Genomic DNA, 10,622 nt, shown 5'->3' with positions numbered 1-10,622 from the left:
GGAATCTTTCAGAAACTTCTCCTGTGACACTTGCCTCTCTGAATTCGACCAGGGATGAATAAGAGATCATCAATCGCCAAGTGGAATCAAGAACTATTAGAGGGGAGACACTAATCAAATCTCAAAAGCTGACTCACCTCCCTTGAAGACATCTATATATGGATCCCTCATCCCAGAGATCCGGAGGCTGGAATTTGGTATCTTGTAAGGAAGTGCTGCTAGTTTATTGGTGCAATATCATAGTGTTGGGTGATCTAAGCTTTTCATGAGGTGAAGAAGGGCTTCTTGCTGAGAGGATGATGCTGGGTCAGAACAATTGGTTGTAATTCTCTTGGCTCTTTCTTGATTATCAATAAAGCTATTCAAGTTTTCCTCCATACTCTTGTGTGATTTATGTTTTATGCATTTTTATGGTTAATATACATCTGATCCTATATTGCTTATGATAATAGATCTCTGTTCTCGTATAATGTTATGCTGCTTTGATTCTACAGGTACTCTGTGAAGCTGGGTATACAGGGAAACAAGTAGCAAAGGACTATCAGAAGAGAGAGGAATCGAGCAAGGAACCAAGCGCAAGATAGAGGTTGGTCTCCTTTATTATTCTCTCATCTATCTTTCATAAAGGAAAAAGAAAGTAGTTTTAAGTTTGTTTGTTTCTAAGGTAGCTACCAGCCTTAGTGGGATATGCAGTTCTGCATAGACACTATTCCCAGTAACAGTATGACAGCGCAAATAGGTGAGTACGAGATGGACTAGGTCATTCTAGATATAGGGTCAGATGCGAATGTGCTACCTAAGCAAACGTGGGAACGCATGGGTAGGCCCGCACTGCAATAGTCTCCTATCCAACTAAGGATGGCCACCAGCAAAAGATCCTACCGATGGGCCGACTGCAAGGGGTGACAGTGGACATGGAAGGCGTAAGCACACAGATCGACTTCGAGGTAGTATAAATTGTGGATGACACTAATCCCTACACTGCGTTGCTAGGAATTGATTGAGATACGGACATGAATGGGGTCATCAACTTGAAATGGCAGAAAATGATGTTCAAGAAGAAGTCACTACAGGTAATTGTTCCGCTGGACAAGGCTGAAGGAGAATGCTACATCGAGCCAGTGTGTGATGAGGATAATGATGGTGAACTAGACTACATATACCAAATAACAACGCAAGATCAGGGTGAGGTGGATCCCACAGCGGATGGAAGATTCTCATGGGAGCGCGATAGTTCGTACACATCAGATACAGATGACGAAATGGAAAGATGGCAGAATAGATTGCAAGAAGTCACTACACTCAACTGTAATATGATGATTAGATCATTACGGTGCGTAACCACTGAAGTAAGGCAATGGTCAGTAGATAGCAGCGCAACCAGTGAGGGAGTTTGCCAACCTTGGCACCTTAATCGTCACCCAGAAGCAGCATGGTGCATCGGGCGAAGCACCGCGCATGTAGAGGAAGCTGAGAAAGGGAAGATGGTTCCATGTACAGATTAGAGGACGTGCGCACTGGAGCAGGGTAGTCATTCATTTACAACAAAGGGCACAATTGTATGTTGCACGACCATCGCACCAACTGAATCTGTGCGTAGCAAGGGTCTGCTGGGCCAATACAACCATACCTAGAGCAGGGTATGCCAAGGGACCTCTATCCACGGCCGGATGGGCCATTTATCCCACAGTCTGACTTGCACCCGAAGACCTACGTGATAGGATTTGACAGTTATGGGAAGCCATTTGGCGCGGCAACATGAGACTTCGCGAGTTAGTGGAAACAAGGGCTAGACTCCAAGAGAAAAGTGCGAGACTGGATGAAGAAATTAATAAACTACAATTAGAAGTCACCCACACAGGCTATGCGAAAGAGCTAGTGAAGAGACTGGACTTGGCTGGCTCTCCTACACTATTAGGACAACCCGCAACCTTGCTAGCATGGTTGTGCCTGCACCCTAGGGCACATGGAAGCATAGAACACGATACGCCATCAGACTCAAAGGAATGTGAATGGTGCTTGCATCCTGGGCTAGTAGGGAAGCGGAAGGCTCACACGACGGGTGCGACCACCTGACTATCTGTAGAAGGCCTAGTCCTAGCGCTCCACACAGTTGAAAGAGGGCGTGGGACTATAAAACATGCTGCAGAAAAGCTGCGCACGGATGGTCAACTGCATAGGACGCACCCGCACATGAGGGGCTGCGCTGACGTAGGGAGGGAATGGAAAGCGATCGTTGCAGGTACTATTCATGATAAGATGTACCATTTAAGACATGGAGGAGCGGGTGGCGGGTAATTAAGGCGTAAGGGTAATCGCCAAATTCATATTAATGAGCCACGAGGGGGGCGAACGATCGATTTTGAATTTGAAATCACATATATCATGTAAGCAAAGGGGCATACCACAAAGTTTCATCTTGTGAAGAATTGGACATCCTAGGTTCCGGCAGAAAGGAGCAAGATGAATGACAAAATATTGAAGGAAAGCCTGTGGTTTCAGGCACTGCCAAAGGAATACTGAGAGTCACTCCTCAGGTCAATAAACCCTACTGCAGAGAGTGCATAGAATCCCACACCATAGGCAAATGAACTCCCTAAATCACCCCGGACACCGCGGACCAACAAGGATTCCCAGTTTCCAAAACCAGTAAGGAGGTCACCGCGACATCTACACTTTAGCAAGCTCACAATGGAAGAAAAGGGAAAAACTGTCACAATTGAAAGCGATGAGGAGGAAGCAGGCTCTCCAACATATGTAGAAGAAATAAACCCTGACAAGGATATTATCCAGCTTGTACGACGACCCAAGTATGTGCCTCCAAGTAAAGGGAAGGCTAACGTACCTGAAAATCTAGATGAAATCGATAATATACTCATCACCCTGTCTCTTTCAAAAGGGGTTCTAGGTGAAAGCTCGGTGGTTGGCCGTATTGTGACAATGAAATTTGAAGACTATGACCTAGCAGATACAACAAAATTTCCCCACTTGGTGACTGGCGCACTGATGGAGCAGAGTGGAGAAGGGATAGTTACAACCCTGTAGCCAAAGGAGTGGCTGCAAAAGGTGTAAAAGGCTAGGCTGCTTTGTCTCTTGTCCATCCCCCACTTTCTCCAGTCGCCTATAACAATATTGGTCATCCGACAGTTGCTCTATTTGGTCCATGATGGAATATTATGGATCGGCATACCCGTCCACATCCCCGCCGAACTTGTTCATAGGATCTCGCAGCTTCCCTGCAAAGGGATAGACACTAGGGAAATTGTCGATAAGAGTGGCGATGTAACAATGATAGAAACCATGAAAAAGAAATATAAGCTTGAGAAGGGGTAGCAAGGGTACGTTATTTATAGTATTTCAAATAAGGTAGTCCGCGTTGCTACCTAGTTGCTAGCTAGGAACGTGATGCGGAAATGCCACGACACCAAGGTTCCAACCATAGTCATTGCGCTCGCTGAGGAATGCGCAGCTGGAGAACGGTTCAATTGGTCGTAGTTCCTTTGTGAAGAGTTCCTGACCAACTGTTGGGAGGTCCAAGAGGAGGGAAAGACCTTTCATTATGCATGGCTGCTGCTGTCCATTGTGCTGGTTACCACTGAGTTACCCAAAGACAGCCAGTTCCCCACCTTGGACCAGGATTGGCCAGAAGCCACCAAATACGCTTCCCTTTGGGCGACAAGGGACGCTGTACGAATCCAGGGCATCAAGATCTTTTGGATACTGATGGATGCGAGTGTGCGACAATGGATTAATGAGAAACCCCGCCTGTCCACCAAAATCTATGAAAGTGTGAAGCATTTTGTCTTTGAGGTTTCTGCGAGTTACATCATTGTCTATATTATCTTCTGGATACATCACATTAGATTTCCTTCCGATCGACGTTTCGAACCAGCAACGATGGTTCATCTTCAGGATCTGAGATATTATTTGAAAAATTGTTCTCAATTTTTCTTCACATATATATAGATGAGATGCTTGGCCGACAGATATTATTATTATTATTATTTATTTATTTATTATTTTATTTTATATATATATATATATATATATATATATATATATATATATATATATATATATATATTTATTTATTTATTTATTTATTTTTATTTATTTCTTATTTTTTTTAATCTGACTATTATGGTTATATAAATTTCTATTATTATTATTAGTATTATTTATTTTTTTATTTTATTTTATATATATATATATATTTTAATCTGACTATTATGGTTATATAAATTTCTTTTAGGGTTATTTTTATTAATTTATTTTATTTATTTGTGTTTAAATTGTTGTATTTATTTTAATTGTTATAATTGTCATATTAATTTTAATTGTTATTATTTAATTATCTTTATTTTAATTACTTTTAGTTATTTATTTATTTTTTAATTATTTTTATTGTATTTATTTTAATTAATTAATTATTAATTTTAAGTGTTATAATTATTAATTTTAATTGTCATTAATATTAATTGTTATAATTGTTATATTAGTTTTACCTAATTATTGATTTTAATTGTCATATTTATTAATTTTAAATTCTTATTAATTTTTAATGGTAGTTTTTTACATTGGAATTATTTTAATTATAAATTTTTAATTGTTATTACTCTTAATTGTTATAAATATTATATTGATTTTAATTAATTGTTATAATTATATTTATTACAATTTATTTATTATTTATTTAATTTCAATTTTTAATTTTTGTTTTAATGAATAGTTATTGATATTTTATTGGGGTTATTTATGTTTTATTTTGAATTTGTATTAATTTTAATCATATTAATTTTTAATTATGTGTTAAGTTTATTTGTTTAGGGTTTATTGCCTACTTTCCTAGGTTGAGGAGTTTTTATAGTTAAGATATTAATTGATGTTTATTTCCTGTGATTTTTGTTAATTTCTATTTTATTAAAGTAGTGTATTATTTAATTATAATGGATTAGAACTTTCATGTATGTTCTAGGTTAATTGGAGGATTGTAGTTAGGTTTAGAAGATAGGACTGGAATCCAGTTTTCGCTTATGGTCCATCCGTCGTCTCTATTGAGGTTATTAGGGTGTTTTTTAATTTCTATGGCTTCCCTAAATTTCCTTATGAAGTAGTGATCGCTTTTGGCTAAGATACAGGTATCTTCAATACGAATCTGATGCTTAGTCTTATTAGAATGTTCAACTAGAGCTGAGGATTTGGATCGGTTGTGTTTAATGTCAGCTGAGTGTTCCTGGATTCTCGTGTTAAAGGATCTCCCGTTCTCACCTACATAGGGTTTGCTGCATGAGCAGGGAATTAAGTAGAACCCTTTGTGGAATTTTGGATCAATTTTGTCTTTTACTGGATTAAGGCAGTTACGGATAGTGTTTAAGGGTTTGAAAGTGGTTAGAATTCCATTATTTTTCAGGATGGGGGAGATCTTGTCTGTAGTCCCTGGTATGTAAGGGAGGTTGACTTTACCTAATATGTTATCAAAGTTTTTATTTTTGTTTGGTCGGGTGTTTGCCTTATTTATGGCTCTAATGGCTTGATGTTTGTTATAACCATTTTTTAGGAAAACTTTAATAAGGTGTTCTATTTCTTTTTCTAGGTGTTCCTTGTCAGAGATTCTGAGGGCTCGGGTTGTTAATGTGTTGAGGACTCCTAATTTTTGGGTAGGGTGATGGTGTGAGGAGGCATGTAAATATTGTTCTGTGTGAGTCTTTCTCCTATAGACCTGGTGGGATATAGAGCCATCATCATTCCTAGTGATGAGGATGTCAAGGAAGGGGAGGCTTTTGTTGACCTCAACTTCCATAGTGAATTTTATGGAAGGGGATAAGCTGTTTAGGTGTTGTTTGAAGGTTTCTAGGGTTTCTCTTCCATGTGGCCATATGATGAATGTGTCATCCACATATCTTTTCCATAATTTAGGTTTTAGGGGTGCGGTCATAAGGGCTTTGTTTTCAAAGTCTTCCATAAATAAGTTGGCAATGGTAGGGGAAAAAGGTGACCCCATAGCGACTCCACATGTCTGTTCATAGATCTCTTCTCTGAAGCTGAAGAAAGTTGATCTTAGGAAAACCTCTATGAGCTTTGATGTGTCTGGATCTGTCAGTTTGCAGATGACTCCATGGCATCATTAATGGGGATATTGGTATATAGTGAGGTGACATCAAAACTAACCAAAATGTCATTTTGATCAAGTTTGATGTTCTTGATTTCTTCAATGAACTGGGTTGAGTCTTTGACAAAAGAGTTTGTGTTTCCTACTAGCGGTTTTAGTTTCTTTGCTAGGTGTTTTTCTAGATGGTATGTAGGTCCATTAATCGTATATACTATAGGTCTAAGAGGAACATTTTCCTTGTGAATTTTTGGGGCACTATTTCTTTTTCTAGGTGTTCCTTGTCAGAGATTCTGAGGGCTCGGGTTGTTAATGTGTTTAGGACTCCTAATTTTTGGGTAGGGTGATGGTGTGAGGAGGCATGTAAATATTGTTCTATGTGAGTCTTTTTCCTATAGATCCGGTGGGATATAGAGCCATCATCATTCCTAGTGATGAGGATGTCAAGGAAGGGGAGGCTTTTGTTGACCTCAACTTCCATAGTGAATTTTATGGAAGGGGATAAGCTGTTTAGGTGTTGTTTGAAGGTTTCTAGGGTTCCTCTTCCATGCGGCCATATGATGAATGTGTCATCCACATATCTTTTCCATAATTTAGGTTTTAGGGGTGCAGTCATAAGGGCTTTGTTTTCAAAGTCTTCCATAAATAAGTTGGCAATGATAGGGGACAAAGGTGAACCCATAACGACTCCACATGTCTGTTCATAGATCTCTTCTCTGAAGCTGAAGAAATTTGATCTTAGGCAAATCTCTATGAGCTTTGATGTGTCTGGATCTATCAGTTTGCAGATGACCTCCATGGCATCATTAATGGGGATATTGGTATATAGTGAGGTGACATCAAAACTAACCAAAATGTCATTTTGATCAAGTTTGATGTTCTTGATTTCTTCAATGAACTGGGTTGAGTCTTTGACAAAAGAGTTTGTGTTTCCTACTAGCGGTTTTAGTTTCTTTGCTAGGTGTTTTGCTAGATGGTATGTAGGTCCATTAATCGTATTTACTATAGGTCAAAGAGGAACATTTTCCTTGTGAATTTTTGGGGCTCTATTTCTTTTTCTAGGTGTTCCTTGTCAGAGATTCTGAGGGCTCTGGTTGTTAATGTGTTTAGGACTCCTAATTTTTGGGTAGGGTGATGGTGTGAGGAGGCATGTAAATATTGTTTTGTGTGAGTCTTTTTCCTATAGACCTGGTGGGATATAGAGTCATCATCATTCCTAGTGATGAGGATGTCAAGGAAGGGGAGGCTTTTGTTGACCTCAACTTCCATAGTGAATTTTATGGAAGGGGATAAGATGTTTAGGTGTTGTTTGAAGGTTTCTAGGGTTTCTCTTCCATGCGGCCATATGATGAATGTGTCATCCACATATCTTTTCCATAATTTAGGTTTTAGGGGTGCGGTCATAAGGGCTTTGTTTTCAAAGTCTTCCATAAATAAGTTGGCAATGATAGGGGACAAAGGTGAACCCATAGCGACTCCACATGTCTGTTCATAGATCTCTTCTCTGAAGCTGAAGAAATTTGATCTTAGGCAAATATCTATGAGCTTTGATGTGTCTGGATCTATCAGTTTGCAGATGACCTCCATGGCATCATTAATGGGGATATTGGTATATAGTGAGGTGACATCAAAACTAACCAAAATGTCATTTTGATCAAGTTTGATGTTCTTGATTTCTTCAATGAACTGGGTTGAGTCTTTGACAAAAGAGTTTGTGTTTCCTACTAGCGGTTTTAGTTTCTTTGCTAGGTGTTTTGCTAGATGGTATGTAGGTCCATTAATCGTATTTACTATAGGTCTAAGAGGAACGTTTTCCTTGTGAATTTTTGGGGCTCTATTTCTTTTTCTAGGTGTTCCTTGTCAGAGATTCTGAGGGCTCGGGTTGTTAATGTGTTTAGGACTCCTAATTTTTGGGTAGGGTGATGGTGTGAGGAGGCATGTAAATATTGTTTTGTGTGAGTCTTTTTCGTATAGACCTGGTGGGATATAGAGTCATCATCATTCCTAGTGATGAGGATGTCAAGGAAGGGGAGGCTTTTGTTGACCTCAACTTCCATACTAAATTTTATGGAAGGGGATAAGCTGTTTGGTGTTGTTTGAAGGTTTCTAGGGTTTCTCTTCCATGCGACCATATGATGAATGTGTCATCCACATATCTTTTCCATAATTTAGGTTTTAGGGGTGCGGTCATAAGGGCCGTTTTTTCAAAGTCTTCCATAAATAAGTTGGCAATGATAGGGGACAAAGGTGACCCCATAGTGACTCCACATGTCTGTTCATAGATCTCTTCTCTGAAGCTGAAGAAAGTTGATCTTAGGCAAACCTCTATGAGCTTTGATGTGTTTGGATCTGTCAGTTTGCAGATGACTTCCATGGCATCATTAATGGGGATATTGGTATATAGTGAGGTGACATCAAAACTAACCAAAATGTCATTTTGATCAAGTTTGATGTTCTTGATTTCTTCAATGAATTGGGTTGAGTCTTTGACAAAAGAGTTTGTGTTTCCTACTAGCGGTTTTAGTTTCTTTGCTAGGTGTTTTGCTGGATGGTATGTAGGTCCATTAGTCATATTTACTATAGGTCTAAGAGGAACTTTTTCCTTGTGAATTTTTGAGGCTCTATTTTTTTTCTAGGTGTTGCTTGTCAGAGATTCTGAGGGCTCGGGTTGTTAATGTGTTTAGGACTCCTAATTTTTGGGTAGGGTGATGGTGTGAGGAGGCATGTAAATATTGTTTTGTGTGAGTCTTTTTCCTATAGACATGGTGGGATATAGAGCCATCATCATTCCTAGTGATGAGGATGTCAAGGAAGGGAAGGATTTTGTTGACCTCAACTTCCATAGTGAATTTTAGGGAAGGGGATAAGCTATTTAGGTGTTGTTTGAAGGTTTCAAGGGTTTCTCTTCCATGTGGCCATATGATGAATGTGTCATCCACATATTTTTTCCATAATTTAGGTTTTAGGGGTCCGGTCATAAGGGCTTTATTTTCAAAGTATTCCATAAATAAGTTGGCAGTGATAGGGGAAAAAGGTGACCCCATAGCGACTCCACATGTCTGTTCATAGATCTCTTCTCTGAAGCTGAAGAAAGTTGATCTTAGGCAAACCTCTATGAGCTTTGATGTGTCTAGATCTGTCAGTTTGCAGATGACCTCCATGGCATCATTAATGGGGATATTGGTATATAGTGAGGTGACATCAAAACTAACCAGATATAGTGGTGTTGAAAGCAGACAAGGGAGGAGTTAGCTCTAAAAACCTTGAACTCCAACCCTGATATAGTGGTGTTGAAAGCAGGAAAAGGGAGGAGCTAGCTCTAAAAACCTTGAACTCCAACCCTGATATAGTGGTTTTGAAAGAAGACAAGGGAGGAGCTAGCTCTAAAAACCTTGAACTCCAACCCTGATATAGTGGTGTTGAAAGCAGACAAGGGAGGAGCTAGCTCTAAAACCCTTGAACTCCAACCCTGAATTAGTGGTGTTGAAAGCAGACAAGGGAGGAGCTAGCTCTAAAAACCTTGAACTCCAACCCTGATATAGTGGTGTTGAAATCAGACAAGGGAGGAGCTAGCTCTAAAAACCTTGAACTCCAACCCTGATATAGTGGTGTTGAAAGCAGACAAGGGAGGAGCTAGATCTAAAAATCTTGAACTCCAACCCTGATATAGTGGTGTTGAAAGCAGACAAGGGAGGAGGTAGCTCTAAAAACCATGAACTCCAACCCTGATATAGTGGTGTTGAAAGCAGACAAGGGAGGAGCTAGCTCTAAAAACCTTGAACTCCAACCCTAATATAGTGGTGTTGAAAGCAGAGAAGGGAGGAGCTAGCTCTAAAAACCTTGAACTCCAACCCTGATATAGTGGTGTTGAAAGAAGACAAGGGAGGAGCTAGCTCTAAAAACCTTGAACTCCAACCCTGATATAGTGGTGTTGAAAGTAGACAAGGGAGGAGCTAGCTCTAAAAACCTTGAAATCCAACCCTGATATAGTGGTGTTGAAAGCAGAAAAGGGAGGAGCTAGCTCTAAAAACCTTGAACTCCAACCTTGATATAGTGGTGTTGAAAGTAGACAAGGGAGGAGATAGCTCTAAAAACCTTGAACTCCAACCCTGATATAGTGGTGTTGAAAGCAGACAAGGGAGGTGTTATCACTCAGGTTGTCCTTAAAGCTCCTTAAAGGATACGACTGAGGTAACCACAAACCAATCTTTGGACTGCAGGTCCTAGCCTACCTGCAATGAGAGAGGGCTCTCTCTTTATAATTTAGCTTTGTTGAAGATGATATTAGGCTAGCTAATGAGTTCAAGGGGGTTTTGTTTATGTTTGGTGGGATGGGGGATTCTTTCAAACAAAGTTGGGATGCATAGTGTGAGAAGTTCAAACCATTGGGCATGGAGTCGTGGATTCGGCTTGCTGTTGCGTTTTCTTGGTCACAAGAGGAATACAGAGCAGGATAGCTACACATAAAACAATATCAAGCTGGAATAAGCCTTTATGGCTCAGAGCTGCTTTATTG

The sequence above is a fragment of the Pinus tabuliformis genome, chromosome 7 (assembly GCF_031772625.1).
Source record: "Pinus tabuliformis cultivar Carrire ecotype Pingquan chromosome 7, CPIR1, whole genome shotgun sequence".
Classification (NCBI taxonomy): domain Eukaryota; kingdom Viridiplantae; phylum Streptophyta; class Pinopsida; order Pinales; family Pinaceae; genus Pinus; species Pinus tabuliformis.
The sequence above is the reverse complement of the archived record's forward strand: the minus strand, read 5'-3'. Positions refer to the sequence as shown.